Source organism: Panicum virgatum, chromosome 5N (assembly GCF_016808335.1).
Source record: "Panicum virgatum strain AP13 chromosome 5N, P.virgatum_v5, whole genome shotgun sequence".
Taxonomy (NCBI): Eukaryota; Viridiplantae; Streptophyta; class Magnoliopsida; order Poales; family Poaceae; genus Panicum; species Panicum virgatum.
In genome coordinates this window covers 32,030,222-32,047,706 of record NC_053149.1, presented here as the reverse complement: position 1 = coordinate 32,047,706, position 17,485 = coordinate 32,030,222, and positions in this window count along the sequence as shown.

The following is a 17,485-nucleotide window of genomic DNA, read 5'->3' as shown; positions in this document are numbered from 1 at the left end:
GATCTTGTATCTCCTTCAAGCACGCTATCCGTCCTTGCGGTGTTGCATATATGACCAGGTTTGGAAGGGAGTCCTAATCGGACTTGGAATTCTTAGTCGAGTTGGATTCGACTTCCTTGCTGTACTGAATTAGGTCGTCCAGTTCATCCTCCGGGTCAGAAGAGTACTCGGAGTCGGAATCGGGTAGGCCACCGATTTTGGAGTATGTGTGCTTTGGGTGAGCGAGAAGTGGGATGCCCATCTCTACATGGAGAGCATTCTCGTTCATCCAATGTAGCCATGATTGAGTAGGAGTTAATCCTTCAGGCTCTTTAATCCAGGGTTTGTCGAAGATCGACTTGGAGGATTGTTTAGGAGCTTTGGATTTTTCCTTCTTGAGCTTGACCAGTTCCTAGAGGGCATCAGTGTTCTGGGGTGGATGGTCCATAACATCCATGAACAAGTCGACGTTGTCTGACCAGTCTTCGAGGTCATCCAATGGTTCAAAGTTGTCGAGACTATTCATGAACTGATCGAAATCCTAATCGAATAAGGAATCAAAATTGTTTGCTGGTTTGGGAATCCAAATGTGAGTAGGTTTCGGTGAAGACTTCTGAGTTTTCTTGGAGGAAGATGGTCCCATCTGAATAAGCTGGGGTTTGTCTTTCCAGATCTCCCGCAGATTGCTCCTCCCGATTTCTGCTTCTTATTTTGCAGAGTGCTTTCAGCTATCTTGATGCAGTCGATGAGATTAGAATCTACTCGATCAATCCCTGAGAGTATATCGCCCGACCATTCCTGTGGTGGGTTCAATGCTTCTGGGTTCTGCCGTGTTTTAATGAGCCAAGAGCGGATTCCGCAAGCTTAATGCATCCCTCTATTGATTGTGAAACTCGATCTACTCCATCGAGTAGTTCTGAGTTGTTGATCTTGGGGTGTTTGACTGACTTGAGATAAGTCAGGTATTTTCCGAGGGTTTCAGAAAAGTGAAGTTTTTTGGAATCAAAATTTGTGTCGGACTCGACTGACTCATGAATTTGAGTTGGAGTTGACACGTTTTCTATAGTATCCGAACAAAGCTCGAGTAGAGCTCGTTTTTCGTCGAGATCTGCAGTCTTGCAGATGTCGGCGGGTTGGAAGATGGTTTTTGGTTTAGGCGATTTGGACGTGACAAGGTGGCTGGAGAAGCCGCTCGATCCGTCAGCCGTACAGGCCTAGGAACCGTAAACAAGAGTTGTGCACTCAGGCACGTTGTTGGCGTTGCTTGATCCGGCCATCGTATTCGCCAATGAACTTGCCGAATCCCCTACCTGGCGCACCAGCTGTCGGTGTTTACTGCCAAGCCTGCTCAGGGATACCCTTGGCAGTAAGGTTCGTAGGTAGGGATCGACTGCTCTGTAACTCGATAGTGCAAGGAACACAAAGATTTAGACAGGTTCGGGCCGCGAGTTGCATAATACCCTACATCCTGTGTGGTGGTTTGTATTGCCTTAGGTGTTGATGTTGGTGTTTTGAGGGGGTCCCTGCCGGTCCTTATATATCCGGGGGATAGGGTTATATGGAAAGTCCTAGCCGAGTATAGTTGGAGCCCTACTACAACACAATCGGGTAGTTTCCTTCATATTGCAGCTAGTTCTACGCCTATTCGGGTAGTTACAAGAGAGGTAAGGTACATCCATGAGCTATCCCTTACTTTAGAACATTCTAGGCCTACAAGCAGTCCCGCTGCCCTAGGTCTGACAGAAAAATCAGTGTGTGAGGTTTAGGGAAAAACCTCAGCAAGCAAACTACTTTAACCAAGCTATTTAAATCACAATTTGATTATACATCAGATCAATAATTAGATAAAAAGAAGCATCATACTGCGACAATGAATAACTTCAGGTAGAGAAAAATATATGAAAACTTCATATCAATACTTCAATGCACATGCAAATGGTGCCATGCATATGCGAATGATGCAATGCATGCATGACTTCACTTCAACCCACACATCCCAAAGAGAGGGAGTGAGAGCTGTAACCACATTGCTCATCAACGTGCGTTGCTGTACCAGTACTTGCCGCACCAATTCGGCTACGGTTTCTTCAAATGCATATCAACGGGAAGAGTGCAAATGCACATATTGCAATGTATGCACTTCATGTACTTCATAATTCAACAATAGTTCACAAGATATAACATCATATACTTAAAAGTAGAGCAACTAAAGCAAATGACTTCCAATTTCAGATTATATGGCTAGTGTGAGATTCTTAAAATTTAGTGGAGGCAATTCAAACAACAAAGCCAAAGCGTGTGGACCACAATGCCACGTTTACTTGCCTTCACCGAAGATTGAGAACGTGAGCTAAGCATTATCCAAAGGTGCATCACCTGTTCACAAATATATCTCAGCACCAAAGCAATCACACTTCAAATTAAATACATCGAGAAAAGCATTCATACTTCCAAACCCAACGTCCTCACACAAAACACTCTAATCTAGACATAACAGCAGCACTGCAGATTATTGTTTTTGTATCCTGATGGACAAAAATTTATTTTGCCACATGAAAGAAAATTTCAGAGCCTACAACTTTTTAGTTATCCAAAAGTAGAGGAAAAATCATAATCATTGGGTAAACTTGAGGTGAACCTTAATCTGACAATCTGACTGATCCTACATAACAGTCCTACTAAAACAGTCATAACTGAAGCACCAAAGTTCATATGAACATGAACTTTACCAATCTGGAAAGCTTGTAAAATTATACACAACTCTTTTAACTGCCATAATGTCCAATTCTTCAATTAAGGTTTCCTAAACTTCATGTTAACAGACGCTGCCTAGAATTACGAGACCGAAAAACAGTCATATTCCAACTTTGTTTTATCCCTCATTTTAAATCCAATTGAGGTGTTCTTTACAGACACAGAAAGATCACGAAGTCTTCTCCAAATCATATAAAGGTTTAATATTTTTTTTGAGATCAATAAGAGCACGAAAAACTGCCACAAACAGAAACTGCGCAGATTGACAGCGTGCTGAGAACAGCGACGAGGGTACACCCTTAACCCTAGTCCAAATGGCGACTAATACTGCTACTCCTATGAACTAAAAACCTCTAAAACTAGAGGGAAATCAAGTTCTATAGCAGGGGCATGTCTCACCTAGGGTTTCCCCTTGAAAAGATCAAAGGCGACGGCGATGACGATGACAACTACGGCGATTCCACTCCGTTCCCCCGTGTTCCTTGCATCCAATCTCACTGCCCTACACCACACAAGGCGGCACCACCATGAACAGCGAGGAGAAGCCATGGAGATGGGGAAAAATAGAAAGAGGAGAGGAAATCCTACCGGTTTTTGGAGGGGAACAACAACGATGGATGGTGGCGTGCCCTAATCTCCCTTCTCTTCTCTTCTCTTCCTCTCCCTCTTTGTTCTTGATCTGGTCATGCCAACAAGGAGGGCGGCACATGGAGGGGCGTGGCTTAGGGTTTGGAGGTGGGGTCGGACACTGTTCAGGTTCTGTAGCGCAACACTGTTCACAGTCCCGTATCGCGGGCCCGCCCGCCTAGTGACTTAAAAAATACTATAACCATTTGATCCGAACTCCAAACGCGTATGTTTATAGTCAAATCGAATGTACTCGATGAGCTCTACGCAACCACAGTGTCTGTTTTTCCATTCGAGCCATGGGTAAAAAAGTTAATTTTGGCTATCAACTTTATGCTTTCCCATGTAGAAAATGTATTTTGACCTTTGTTCACTTTGGGTGCTACATTCTCCCCTCCTTAAAGGAATTCGTCCCCGAATTCAGCGTCACTAATGCATGATTAGGTAAAGAACCACATATAAATATCCAATTACTTACCAGGCTCGAACAGCTCTGGGTATTTCTCACGCATCTGCGTCTCCAATTCCCATGTGGCTTCCCGCTCTGACTGATTAGTCCATAGAACCTTCACATACTTGATGGTCCTATTCCGCATAATATGATCAGAAAAATCCAATATGCACACTGGGTGACACTCCATAGTCAAATCCTTCTGAATAATCAATGGCTCAGCATCCATCTTCTGCTCTGGATCCTTTAGATACTTCCTCAGCATCGATACATGGAACACAGGGTGCACACCACTCATCGAGTCAGGCAACTACAAACGATAAGCCAAGGGTCCAACTCGAGCGGTAATCATGTAAGGTCCAATGTACCTCGTACTAAGCTTTCCTCTAGTGCCAAAACGAACAACACCTTTTGTTGGCGACACCTTGAGAAGAACCTCATCACCAACTGAGAACTCTAAGTCCCTCCGTCTGACATCTACATAGCTCTTCTGACGACTCTGAGCGGTCAACAAGTTCTGGCGGATCTCACGTACCTACCTGGCGCGCCAGCTGTCGGTGTTTAGCCGCCAAGCCTGCTCAGAGATATCCTTAATAGTAGGATTGTAGGCAAGGGATTGACTAGCTCTGGAACTCGATGGTGCAAGGAACACAAGGATTTAAACTGGTTCGGACCGCGAGGTGCGTAATACCCTACGTCCTGTGTGGTTACATGTATTGCCTTAGGAGTTGATATGTTTTGAGGGGGTCCCTGCCCACCCTTATATACTCTGGGGGGGACATGGTTACTTGGAATGTCCTAACCGAGTACTGTTAGAGTCCTACTACAACTAGGTCGGGTAGTTTCTGATGAGAACATCAACACCAACGATACATCCACACCGGCACCGCCGCCGCTTGGACCCATTACTCATTCTCGTGCCCGTCAACTCAATCCTCAAGTAAGTTCATTCTTAACCTCGTGTCCATTATATTTATACAATGGAAGCGCACGTACTCTTGTTTTGCTTAGGAATGATGGAGAGGATAAGAAGGGGAGCGGCTTTACGTGGACTGGTTTCGGACAGTAGGACAGCACCAACTTGTAACAGTGCCCACAACTTCATCCGTACTCCATTTGGGGCATTCAAGTATTTCACGGAAAGCTTATGAAATCTACTTTCAGATGGATCCAACCTCGTCATCAGATTCATCCGGAGCTAAGAATTATGGTCAAAATGATGTTTGGACGTCCATACTTGGGCTGAGTCTTTTATATCTCATCCAGCCCACTAGGGGCCCATTTTAAGTTAGGGTTTCGTGTTTAGCACCCTATTGGCTGCTCTCCCCCTATATAAACCAGTAGCAGCCACCAGAAAACACTTGGGTTTTGTTTTCATGAACTAGCACTTGCTACTTCTCCTGGAGCGCGCGTGATGATGCAGCCGCCCGTTTCCTTGTATTCGAAACCCCACTTTCGTTCAATCTAGGCTGAGTTCTTGATTATTTCCCTTGCGATTTCAGTCCTTGTTCACTTGTTCTTGCGAGTTCTTCGATTTGCTTGCACGTTCAAGGTTGTTCTTGGTGCAGCAAGAAGAAAACAAATCGGAGGTGGCGTAATTGTTGCTAAGACGCAGCGCAGTCCTTGTGGTGTTGTAGTCGGGCAGCACAACATCGATCCTCCTCAAATCGAGTTATCCCCCCCCCCACTCTCATCAAAAGATCGGGAACAAAACCCAGCGGGTTGTATCATGTGGTAATCAGAGCAAGGTTTTTCGGTGAGAGATTCTACCCATCCCTTTACCTACAGTCCAGAAAACTCCACAAAATAGGCTAGATCTAAAATCCTCAAAACAAGTTTGAGCCTTGCTGATCTGCTTAGTTCTTTGCTTGTTGAGTTTTTGATTGAATTGTTTGGGCTAGTTGCTGGTTCTTAGTGGTTTAATCTTGAGAGTTTTGAGTTTTGTTCACGCTTTAGTCACCACAAAAATCACCAAATCCTTTCATTTTTCCGCTGTCGTTTCTGCCACCACGAATCCATCTACCTAGATCTGAGCACTAGAAGAAAACAGTCCTATATCTTGTGTTGCATGTCCGATTCAAGTGTTTAAATACAATCCGGAAAGCTTACCTTGTGTTCTTTCCAACGGATCTAACCTTACTCGAAAATTCCTTCTGAGCGATTTGCAGTAGCGCTTGAGATTCGCGACCTGTTGTCTGAAACTCGAGACGTTGATCTGATTTCGAAGGAGCTGTGTGAAGTAATACCTTTCTTTGGGTTGTTGTGATACTGAAGAAAAAAAATAAGTTTTAGCCCCTGAAAAAAAGGAAAGAAAGAAAGAAAGAAAAAAGGAAAAAACAAAAAAAAAAGAGAAAACAAAAGAGAAGGGGGTAAAAGCTGTTGGTTCTTTGCATTTCATTGCTACTTTGGTGTGTGACAATGCTTGTGTTCAGGCTCACGTCTCTAGCTTGATTTACCCCTAGGACCAGCATAGGACCATCAATGAATGATTATCCAACTTACTTTGACTAACGTGGTTCTAGCAGACCTTGATTTGTTTTCTTTGTAGCCGCCTATAACTCCACAAATTATCTACAACATCACAAGGTTGTGCTTGTGTAACCATTTGTGTTATTCTTGCTGGCCGCCAACCCCTCCTGTTCAGCAAGTTGAGAATTGGTAAGAACTTGTATAATAGGTTGAGAGAGAGGGCCTCAAATTAAGCACCTCTAGCTGTAGGGAATTTGTTCTACTTCACTTGTTCCTGTTTGCTCTTGTGCTTTTACCATGGCAGGTTGGGGGAATGAAGACGAGGATGATGGAGGACCGCTTACACCTCATCCCAAGGGCATCACGCAGCATTTTCGACAACAAGTGAGGCAGTACACCAATGGGATTGATAATGATTTGCAGGTGATAAATGAGAAGATTGGGTAAATGGAGGCCGCACAGATTGCCAACAACACCAAGCTTGCACGCTTGGAGGCATCGGTTGGTCGCGTGGACAAGAGTCTCGCTGCTCTTCTGAGGCGCTTTGATGAGCTCCATGCGAAGATGAATAATCAGCATAGAGGACGCGACCAAGAGGATGAGAGCAGTGCAGAAAATTCAGGTGCTGATTATGCTGCTGACACCGAAGTTGAGGATCGAGGTCAGCGACGTCTACGCCAGAATCGTCGAGGTATGGATGGATAGCGTCCACATGCGGTACATAACAATGACAATGCTTTCAGTAAGATTAAATTTAAGATACCCTCTTTTGATGGTAAATATGACCCTGATGCTTATCTTACTTGGGAGATGGCTGTTGAACAAAAGTTTACTTGTCTTGATTTTCCTGAGAATGCATGTGTTAGGGCTGCAACTGGTGAGTTCACAGATTTTGCTTCTGTTTGGTGGATAGAACATGGCAAGAAAAATCCTAATAACATGCCACAAACTTAGGATGCTTTGAAACAGGTCATGAGGGCTAGATTTGTTCCATCTTACTATGCACGTGATCTATTAAACTAGCTGCAGCAATTAAAATAGGGTACTAAGAGTGTAGAAGAATACAATCAAGAGCTGCAAATGGGTATGCTACGCTGCAATTTAGAGGAGGATGTGGAACCCTCTATGGCTAGATTTTTGGGTGGGTTAAACCGGGAAATTCTGGACATACTTGCTTACAAAGAGTACACTAACATAACCCGTTTGTTCCACCTTGCTTGCAAAGCTGAAAGGGAAGTGCAAGGATGACGTGCTAGCCTCAAGACTAATGTTTCTGTAGGGAAGTGTTTTTCTGTGCAGCCCCGCTCGTCCGCTGCACCGACTGGACGTGTTGCTGCACCATATTCATCATCGAGCCGTTCAGCAACCCCCCTCCCTAGCGAGAAGCCTCGTGGCAGCCCCGCAAATTCAGCAAGGAAGACTACCCTGAAACCAGCTGCAACTACTTCATCGGTGTCATCAACGTGTAGAACAAGGGACGTTCAATGTCACCGGTGCAAGGGGTTTGGGCATGTCATACGTGACTGCCCAAGCAAACGTGTTTTGATTGTAAAAAATGATGGTGAGTACTCCTCTGCTAGTGAACTTGATGAATATACACTTGCACTTCTTGCAACTGACCATGCAGGTAGTGAGGAGTGTCCAGAAGAACATATTAATGCAGGTGCAGCCGACCACTATGAGAGCCTCATTGTGCAGCATGTGTTGAGCGCACAAATGGAGAAAGCGGAACAAAGTCAGCGCCACACCTTGTTCCAAACAAAGTGTGTCATTAAAGAGCGTTCATGGCGCATGATCATTGATGGCGGTAGCTGCAACAACTTGGCCAGCAGCGACATGGTGGAAAAGCTTTCGCTCTCCACCAAACCGCATCCACATCCTTATTCCATTCAATGGATTAATAACAGTGGTAAGGCAAAGGTAACTAAGCTTGTGCGAATCAATTTTTCCATTGGATCCTATAAAGATGTTGTTGAATGTGATGTAGTGCCTATGCAAGCTTGTAGTATCCTGCTAGGATGAATTTGATAGAGATTCTATGCATCATGGTAGATCAAATCAGTACTCTTTCTTATACCATGATAAAAAGATTGTGTTGCATCCTATGTCACCTGAAGCTGTTATGCAAGATGATGTCTCTAGAGCCAAGAAAATCAAATCTGAAGAACATGCTAAAGTGGAAAATAAGAACAATGCAAAATCTGTTTTTGATCCAAAAAGAGAGATAACTTCGAAGAGAAAATGCATGCTAGCTACTAAATTTGATATTCATGAATTGGCTGCCTCCAAAACAGTTGTCTATGCTTTGGTTTGCAAAGATGCTTTGATTTCCCTTCGCGATGTGCAACATTCTTTGCCTCCTGCTATTGCTAACATTTTGCAGGAATATGCTGATGTGTTCCCAAGTGATGTACCACCGGGGCTGCCCCCACTTCGAGGGATCGAGCACCAGATTGACCTCATTCCTGGTGCCTCATTGCCAAACCGTGCGCCATACAGGACCAACCCGGAAGAAACCAAAGAGATTCAACGTCAAGTGTAGGAATTGCTCGACAAAGGTTACATACGTGAGTCTCTTAGCCCTTGTGCTGTTCCGGTTCTTTTAGTGCCAAAGAAAGATGGATCATGGCGTATGTGTGTGGATTGTAGAGCAATTAATAAAATCACCATTCGCTATTGACATCCTATTCCTCGCTTGGATGATATGCTTGATGAATTGAGTGGTGCTGTTGTGTCTTCAAAAGTTGATTTGCGTAGTGGTTACCACCAAATTTGCATGAAATTGGGAGATGAATGGAAAACTGCTTTCAAAACTAAGTTTGGGCTGTATGAGTGGATAGTCATGCCATTTGGGTTAACTAATGCACCTAGCACTTTCATGAGATTAATGAACGAAGTTTTGCGTGCTTTCATTGGAAAATTTGTTGTTGTCTACTTTGATGATATATTGATCTACAGCAAATCAATGGATGAACATCTAGATCATTTGCGTGCTATTTTTGCTACTCTACGTGATGCACGTCTTTTTGGTAATCTTGAGAAGTGCACATTTTGCACGGATTGAGTCTCGTTTCTTGGCTTTGTTGTCACTCCACAGGGAATTGAAGTTGAGCAAGCCAAAGTGGAGGCCATTCAGGGGTGGCCTGTCCCCAAGACCGTTACCCAAGTGAGAAGCTTTTTGGGACTTGCTGGATTTTATCGCCGTTTCGTGTTGGATTTCAGCACCATTGCTGCACCGTTGTATGAATTAACAAAGAAGGGAGTTGCCTTTTCTTGGGGCGAAGCGCAAGAGAACTCCTTCAACATTCTAAAAGATAAGTTGACACATGCACCTCTTCTCCAACTTCATGATTTTAATAAGACTTTTGAGCTGGGATGTGATGCTAGTGGAATTGGATTGGGTGGTGTTTTGTTACAAGAAAGAAAACTGTAACACCCGGTTTATAAAAGGACATAAACCGAGCAATCATATACGTGCCAGGATCAAGTCACACGTATATACAACAGAATGAACAGTATATCATAGCACATATCACGAATAAGACATAATAAATCGAAATACGAATGCTATTTATTACAATAATGACAAAATGTCTGATACAGCGGAAGCGAAGTACAAAATACGGTAAAAGCTCTACAAAGCTGAGCAGGGCGCCACAGGGACGTCGACTGGGAGACGAACACCTAGAAGTCCTCGTAGTCCTGGTAGCGCTGGACGAACTCCCTCGTGTCGGCAGGAACTGAGCAGCAGTAGCGTAGCCAAGAGGAAAAAGTAGAGAAGAGGCAAGAGTGAGTACACAACTTGTACTCAACAAGTATAACACAAACTATGAGGCTCTAAGGTTGGCTGACTCAACTGCATTAGCTTTTAATCTTGGCAAAATTTTATTAAAACTATTTACTACAAGTTGATGAATTACCATTAACCCAGTTTCATAGTAATTAATCAAGATTAAACATGTTACTACTGAGAACCAAACTAAAACCAAGCCACCAAGGTAACCCCGAGAGGCACCTCCCTCGTCGGAAGGAGACAACCCCACTAATCAAAAGGAGGATCTGGGCCGCTCATAACCGTGAGCACGGCTAGTATACCAGTTTTACACTCTGCAGAGGTTGCACATCTTTACCCATAAGTCGTGAGCTACGCTAGAGGTTCATCACACTTCCTTAGGTGAGATGACTAGCGACTCACTACGAGGCCGTTACAAAGAATCTCGTTGGTAAGGCGTAACCGCGAGAGTTAGGTCAGCGATGATGGGGCCCACCTCCGGGGGTACAAGCACAGGAGCGCAATCCAAGCACAGACCAAGCCGGAGGAGCAGGGACCATTGAAGCTTACTACTCTTGCCCCGCAGGTAAGTTACTCCAAACCAAAAAGACCTAATTAGTAAGCCAAGTCTATCCCATTCTAGCCTTGTGGTAGCGCTGTTGTCCCAGGTTGTCGCTCTATGAACCGGTCCTTATGGAGAGTGGCCAACCAAGCACTAAGTACCGTGCTGGCCCCCTAAACCATGTTTCTACAAAAACCATCTTTTAACGAGACGTGAGCCACTCAAGCCACACAGAGTGCCACTCTCAGAATTAAGTTCAAGTAAACCATTAATCAAATTAATTAAAAAGGACCAGAGTGTGTTATGGCGCAGCAACCTAGCACAACTAACCCAAATGCAACCCAAAGGTATGTATAAAAGGATATAAAGTGGCTAGGAATGTCCTTATATGCATACAATATTAAAGTGCAGTATGTAATTGTGTTTAAAAGTGATGGGTTGTTCATGTTATACTTGCCTTCCTCGTACTGCTCTGGCTGCTGCTCAAACTACTCCGAAGACGACTGCTCCTGGTACTGGTACTGGGGCTCCTCAGATGGATCAGCGTCTACTCCCGAACACATGGCCAAAACAAAGCACAATAATAAGCATACAAGCAAATACTAACAAAAACTAAGAAACAATACATCAATACAATAAAACAGTACATTAAACTAGTCTAAAACTATTCTACACGTTACAACGATCGCGTGGATATAAAGAACGCCTAAAACGGAGCTAGAACGTGAAAACTACGCTTAAAACGAGTTCCAGGGGCTTATTTACGAGAAAAACTAAGTTTCAGGGGGTTTTCTGCAAAAACCGAGGGTCTAAACGTAATTAAACTGAAGCTTCAGGGTCTAACCCGCAAAAACATCAAGTGTGGACTGCGGGTTCTATTCTGGTAAAACTCAGGGGCTAAAACGTTAAAAACAGGACTTAACCGGAAATATTTTTGAACTGGACTGGAGCTCGGGTTGATTTCTAGAAAACTGGGGGGTTCTTTAGCAAAAAGACCACAGCGAACCGGTATGAACAGATCAGATCCGTTGGATCTAGATCTAAAGGCCTAGGACGAAGAGGTAGGTTGGATCTAATCGTGGCCGTCCATCCGAGATCGGGCGGCCAGGGTGGTTCGGGCTCGTGGGGGCGGCGGCGCGGCTCGCCGGAGCTCTGCTCCGCGGCGGCGGGCGGCCGGAGAAGGGGAACGGGGGCTGCCGGACTCGGTTTGGATCGCGGTTGGGTGCAAAAGAGCGAGCGCGGCACGTGTAGTCCACTGGGGTGGAAAGCAAGGTGCTGCGGGGGATGGAGCAGAGTGCACGGCGTGGAGCGGCGGCGCTAGGTCGCCGGCGTGCAGTGCCTGGGCTCCATCATGGGTCACGGGCTACGACGACTCGTGCAAAAGAAAGTGGAGGTCCGGGCGAGGCTCACCAGGCGTGGAATCGGACGGAGGCGCGACGCAGACGAGCCGGCGGCGAGCTCAGGCGGAGGTGCACGGACGGAGTTCGGGGAGAAGGCGCTGCGACGGAGCTCCGAGCGTCGGGTCCCCCGGGTTCGACTCCTGGACGTAGCAGGATCCTTCTACGGTGGCTCTGGTGGGCTGGAGGGTGGTGGAACGGCGGTTCTGCGCCGGCGCAGGGGCACGGCGTGGCGGAGCACGGTGGAGCGGGATGGAGGCGGCGCTAGGGTTTATGGCGGCGCGGGTGGATGGGAGGGGCGCAGGGGTGAGGATTCCTTTTATAGGGCGGCGAACCTAGATGTGTGTGCTAGGGACGCGGGCGCAGCGCGGGGATCACGGCGAGTCCGTTCCGCGCGGCCGTCGCGCCGGAGAGGGAGGAACTGACCCGTGGGGTCGTGCTGTCAGCGGCGTGAGGTGGGGCGCTGACGTGCGGGCCCAGAGTGGCAGCGGGTGAAGCGCGCGGCGTGGGGTGACGCGGGCTGAGCAGGGGGGGGGGGAAGTGGGCCGCGTTGGGTGACTGGGCCGCGTGGCGCGGGGCAGGCCGGGGAGGCTGGGCTCGGGAAAAAGGAAAGGGGATGATGGGCCGGACTGGGTTGTGTTGGGTTTTCCTGGGTTTGGGTTTGGTTTCTTCCTCTATTCATTTTCTCTTCTATTTCTAATTCAAACAAAGTTTGAATTCAAATACAAATTTGAATTCAAACCACACTCAAATAAAAATATGCACCAGCATGAATGCAACACAAAAATTAAACCTATGATAAATTTTAATTACTTAAGGAACAAAATTGAGTTAAATGCCATACTAAACACAATAAACCTTAGAAATTTAAATAAAGCCAATTAAATTTATTAATAAATGCTGGAATTTAAATTAGGGTGTTACAAAAACCCATTGCATATTTTAGTGAGAAATTGAGTGGTCCTGCTCTGAATTATTCAACTTATGAAAAGGAATTGTATGCTCTTGTGCGAACATTAGAAACATGACAGCATTATCTTTGGCCCAAGGAATTTGTCATACATTCTGATCATGAATCTTTGAAGCATATTCGTAGTCAAGGAAAGCTGAACCGTAGGCATTCTAAGTGGGTTGAATTCATTGAATATTTTCCCTATGTCATCAAACACAAGAAAGGGAAAGAGAATGTCATTGCTGATGCTTTGTCTAGAAGGCATACTTTGTTAACACAACTAGACTACAATATCTTTGGTCTGGAAACAATTAAGGAGCAATATGTGCATGAACATTGTCGGTGTCCCGACCCGGGGGTCCGGATCCCAACTAGTAAATGCTGCGTGTTTCCTCGTCCCAGATGTTGATGCAAGAGGCAACACCATAACGCACAGGTTTATCCTGGTTCCGGCCATGGGGCCATACGTCCAGCAAGAGGGTGTGCGAGGGCACTGTATTATCTTGCACTCGGAGTGCTTGTAGTAAGGGGTACAAGCGAGGCGAGAGAGGGAGGGAAGCTCCCAGGTCTCTGCTAGAAAAGGAGTTGGTTGAGGTGAGTGCGATGATCGCGAGTGTGGATGACCGTGGTTGCTGATGTCCAGAACATCCGAACCCCCCTTAAAGGAAGCCCGCCTCCTCCTTTTATAGTCACAAGGAGGGGCGGGGTACATGTGCAGGGGAACGCAGAAGTCGTCGTCTTCCCCCGAATCGCGGGGGTGCAGTGATCGAACACTGTAGGAAGTACACTGTGGGGCATGGCGTTGGGCGTGGCAGTCGTCCTTGGTCTTGCGAGGATCGCGCCGTGTAACACCCTAGTTTAAATTTCAGCGAGTTACAATAAATTCAATTGGCTTTATTTATTTTTTCTAAGGTTTATTGTGTTAGACTTGCATTTAATCTAAGATTTTGTTCCTTAAGTAATTAAAATCTTATCCTAGGTTTAAATTTTGGTGTTGCATTCATGCTAGTGCATTGTTTTAATTATTTGAGTGTGGTTTGAATTCAAATTTGTATTTGAATTCAAACTTTGTTTGAATTAGAAATAGAAAAGAATAGGAAATAGAAAGAAAAACCCAAAAGAAGAAAACTGCCCTTCAGCTCAAACCGGCCCAGCCCAAGCCCCTGCACGGCCCAGGCCGTCCCCCACTTCTTTCCTTCCCGCACGGCCCGGCGCGGCCCAGCCTTTTTCCCCTCCCCGCACGGGCCTGCTCTCCCAGCGCGGCACGCCCCGCTCCCCGGGTCCACCTACTAGAGACAGCGCGCCCACACGCGCTCCCTCTCCTCAGCCCGCACGCCCGTTGCCCCCTCTCACCGACGCCTAGACCCCACCCGTCAGCGGCTCCACCTTCCCTTTCCTTCCTCCCGCCGCGCAACGGCGCGCCCGATATCACCGGCGAGCTCGCCGGGATCCTTATCCCGCTGCACCCTGCGATCCCCGGCGCTCTCCCTTTAATTGGCCCTAGCGGACTCCCCTGCACCCTCACCTCCACGCCCTTGCCGCCTCAAACCCTAGCCGCCATTTTTGCCTTGCTCCGCCGCGTAGACTCCTCTGCGCCGCCGCAGGCCAGCCCCGCCACAGCCTTCCGGCCCTTACCAACCACCCCAGGAGCCTCGCCTGAACACCAGGACCCACCCCGGATCCTCCACGCTCGGCCTAGGTCCGCGCCGCGGCGGAATCGCGCCAGACCTCAACACAGGTGAGGATGCACCGCCGTCAAATTTCCTCGCCGCCGTTGAGCGATGGATTCCGCTGACCCCTCTGCCTACTTCGCAGCGACACCACGCGTCGATCCGCGCCGCCCAGACGCCCGGAGGCCCCCGGCTTCGACCACGCCGCCGAGTTTCGTCCCTGCGCCGCCGCGACCATCGCCGAACCACGACGTTAACACCCTGTGCCGCGACTCCTTCCAATCTAGAGCACGGTGAGCACCACTCGGGCCCCCTGATCCCTTTGCGCAGGTTATTTCCGCCCTTAGCGCGCCCTAGGTGCCCGTCCGCCGCACGCCAGCTCTTGCACCACCGCGCAGCCCCGACCCTCGCCGTGGCGAGCCCCGTCCAAGCCCGGCCTTGCCCCGCTTTTGCCTCTGGTGGCTCACTCATGCCGCGTAGACGCTTCCCGTAGCAAAACCCGACTCAAACCGAGGCCGGGATCGCGCGACCGTGCCACGCCGGCGAACCAGGGTCGCCTCTCGCCGTGGCGAGCCTCGCCGAAGCACAAAACCGCCACCCTGCGTGCTCCAATGATTTGCGCGTGTCACGCTCGTCCTGTTGCACCAGACCGCAACCCAAATGGCCCACTGGAGCGCCGGAACAGCCATCTCCGGCGAGCTCCCGCCGCCTCCGCTCGCCGCCGGTGAAGACCCGCAGCGTAGCGCCGCCATCCGCGCCTCAGTGCGCCCCTGGCCGTCCGATCTTGCGCGGACGGATCGGTTTAGAAAGGGCGTACCGGTTCGCTGGCCTTTTTGTAAAAGAGCCCTCAGTCTTCTGCTGAATTAACCCGCGGTCCATCGGTATAGAAAACTAATTACAGTTAGGACCAGGTTTTTACCAAAACCCCCCTGACCTTCCTAGTTTTAGCGCCCGCAGTCCAGGCCGCTGATTTTTGCACGCTGGCCCTTAGATTTAATGGTTAACTTCATTTAGGCCCTCGGTTTTTGCAGAAAACCCCCTGGAACCTTAGATTTCTTGCAGTTTAGTCCCTGAACCTTGTTTTTAGCCTAGAAAATGCGTTTTAGCTCCGTTTTAGGCGTTCTTTATGTCCACGCGATCATTGTAATGCGTAGAATAGTTTTAGACTAGTTTAATGTGCTGTTTTTATATATTGATGTACTGTTTCTTAGCTTTTGTTAGTGTTTGCTTGTATGCTTATTGTTGTGCCTTGTTTTTGGCCATGTGTTCGTGAGTAGACGTCGAGCTACCGGGGGAGCCCCAGTACCAGTACCCGGAGCAGCCGTCTTCTGAGCACTTTGAGCAGCAGCAGGAGCAATACGAGGAAGGCAAGTGTAACATGAACAACCTATCACTTTTAAATACATTTACATACTGCATTTTAATACTGTGTGCCTATAAGGACTGTCCTAGCCACTTTATATCCTTTATATAATCCTTTGGGTTGCATTTTGGTTAGTTGTGCTAGGTGCCACGCTATAACACACTCTGGTCCTTTTTAATTAATTTGATTAATGGTTTACTTGAACTTAATTCTGAGAGTGGCCCTCTGTGCTTCGTGCTTGGGTGGCTCACGTCTCGTTAAAATATGGTTTTTGTAGAAACATGGTTTAGGGGGCCAGCACGGTGCTTAGTGCTTGGTTGGCCACTCTCCATAAGGACCGGTTCATAGAGCGACAACCTAGGACAACAGCGCTACCACAAGACTGGAATGGGACGGTCTTGGCGTAATAATTAGGTCTTTTTGGTTTGGAGTAACTTACCTGCGGGGCAGGGGCGGTAAGCTTCTATGGCCCTCGTGCTGAGTGGCCTCGTCTGTGCTTCGTGTCTTGACGCCCACTAGACCTGCTCCATAGTCGCTGATCCACCCTCGCGGTTACTCCCTACCAACGAGATTCTTTGTAAAGGCCTCGTAGTGAGTTTGCTAGTCATCTCACCTAAGAAAGTGTGATGAACAACTGGCGTAGCTCACGACTTGTGGGTAAAGATGTGCAACCTCTGCAGAGTGTAAAACTGGTATACTAGCCGTGCTCACGGTCATGAGCGGCCCAGATCCTCCTTTTGATTAGTGGGGTTAGCTCCTTCCGACGAGGGGGTGCCTCTCGGGGTTTGGTATGTTTATGGTTTGGTTCTCAGTAGCAACATGATTAATTCTGATTAATTACTATGTAACTGGGTTAATGGTAATTCATCAACTCATAGTAAATAGCTTTAATAAAATTTTGCCAAGAATTAAACGCTAATGCAGTTGAGTCAGCCAACCTTAGAGCCTCATAGTTTGTGTTATACTTGTTGAGTACAAGTTGAGTACTCACCCTTGCCTCTTCTCTACTTTTTCCTCTTGGATACTCTACTGCTGCTCAGTTCCTGCCGACGCGAGGGAGTTCGCTCAGCGCTACCAGGACTACGAGGACTTCTAGGCATTCGTCTCCCAGTCGACGTCCCTGTGGCGCCCTGCTCAGCTTCGGAGAGCTTTTATCGTATTTGTACTTCGCTTCCGCTGTATCAGACATTTTTGTCATTAATGTAATAAATAACATTCGTATTTCGATTTATTATGTCTTATTCGTGATATGTGCTGTGATATACTATTCATTCTATTGTATATACGTGTGACTTGATCCTGGCACGTATATGATTGCTCGGTTTATGTCCTTTTATAAAATGGGTGTTACAGAGTGGTATCAGAGCCGTATCGACTATAGGACGAAGCCTAGATAGAACTGGTCGAGTTTTAGGACTTCTTCTCTCCAATCCTTGTCTGCTGAAACTATTTTACTATTATACCCCTTGAATTCTATGACTTTTACCCT